A 1,495-nucleotide genomic window follows, 5' to 3' on the forward strand; every position below is an offset into this window, starting at 1 on the left:
TATCGTAAAGCACTGTCTAAATATTAAGATGATCATCTTTGTAGAAAGACAAAGGTGCAAGATTTTTAGTTTCTCATCAATATTCTCTTTCAATAAAAAAAGAAATGAACACTTTTTGGAAACATGTATGCCTTGGAAATGTGTTACACTGTGGAATTTTTAAAGCAAGTTACTTTTTTTCTTTTTGATATGGTTGTAACAGCAGCTGAGCTGACAAAAGGCAGTGCAAAATGAGGAACAAAATGAATAGTTATATTTCTATATATGCTCGAAACACTTAGTGATTGTAAGCTCAGAATGTTGAAAATGTTAATGATTTTAGCTTAAAAAGTTATTTCTACTTTATTACAAGTGTATCATGCTAATATATACACTGAGCAAAGGAGGTCCTTGTTGAGTAGAAACAGCTGGGTTTGCTTACACATAAGTACTTTTTTGTTTGTTTGTTTCTCATTATTATTAGTTTTAAGAACTATTTCATAAAAATAAATAAAGATCTTTGTCTTTTTTAAGAACATGTTTTATGTATGACTGAAGTTTTTACAACATCCGAAAAAGCCATCCGATGTTAGATTTAAAAATAAAATCAAAAGCATTTTCTGACATAGTACACATGAAAAATTGGAAATTCCAATATCTTCAATAGAAGTTGTAGAAAGTGTATGTCTCCTTGGAGCCTGACACCCACTTAACACAGCAGAAAATAAGGTACCATATACTGTAAACAAAAAAGTACAGTAAAGGACAGTTGTAAATTTACATAAGAATAGTTCATAAACATTTTGGTCTTTCCATAACAGTTTTTATATAAAATGAATAAAAAAACCTTTAGACAGCTGTCATCACTCTTGTTTGACCACATTTCACTTGATGCACACAGATATATTTATATAACAATATATTGATGCACCGTTACATGGATATTATACTATGATTACTGCTTGTAACTGAGATGTGCATTATCCAATCAACATTATCCATAGTTGAAATACTCTTACATTTATGTATTCTTGTCATGTTGTATCTATAAAAACATGAAAATATAACTTTACATTATTTCAATTATTTACATTAGTTCAAGCTTGACAGAGAAAAATTGATAAGCTACAATTTGTAGAAGAGTAGGCCCAGAGGTACATTAAATAGCATTGATTGTATATTGTCATCTTTTTCATTTTTAAAAATCATTTTCAGTATAATATGGAAACAATTAGTCTGCAATTTGGTCATTCTAGCATTGATGATTTAAACTTAAAATGCACCTCCAACATTCCTGATGAGGAGAAATGCACTAAAATTATATTATTTTATCCTGGAATTTGTGATTAGGGACAGCTAAATTTAAGGAAGAATATCATGATACCTCACACCACCGCTTTCCATGCAAGTGATTGCTATGAAGACTCCACATTTCTCTTCCCCTTTGTGATACATAATAAATAAGAATGTTTTCAAGACACTTAGTAAAACACCAAGTGCGTGCCTGCAGAGATAG

General features: G+C 30.0%; 1 protein-coding gene across 3 annotated transcripts in view; it reads right to left on the minus strand.

Annotated features, from left to right (window-relative positions):
• Nucleotides 1–498: 498 nt before the first annotated feature.
• Nucleotides 499–1,495, minus strand: part of GRIA2 (glutamate ionotropic receptor AMPA type subunit 2) — a 199,188-nt gene continuing 198,191 nt past the window's right edge. For all 3 annotated transcript variants that reach the window (XM_004017287.6, XM_004017288.6, XM_004017290.6), the window contains one exon: nucleotides 499–1,495. This exon is cut by the window's right edge and continues 1,593 nt beyond it. The gene's annotated coding sequence lies outside the window, so the exon portion shown is untranslated.

This window comes from Ovis aries, chromosome 17 (genome assembly GCF_016772045.2).
Source record: "Ovis aries strain OAR_USU_Benz2616 breed Rambouillet chromosome 17, ARS-UI_Ramb_v3.0, whole genome shotgun sequence".
Classification (NCBI taxonomy): Eukaryota; Metazoa; Chordata; class Mammalia; order Artiodactyla; family Bovidae; genus Ovis; species Ovis aries.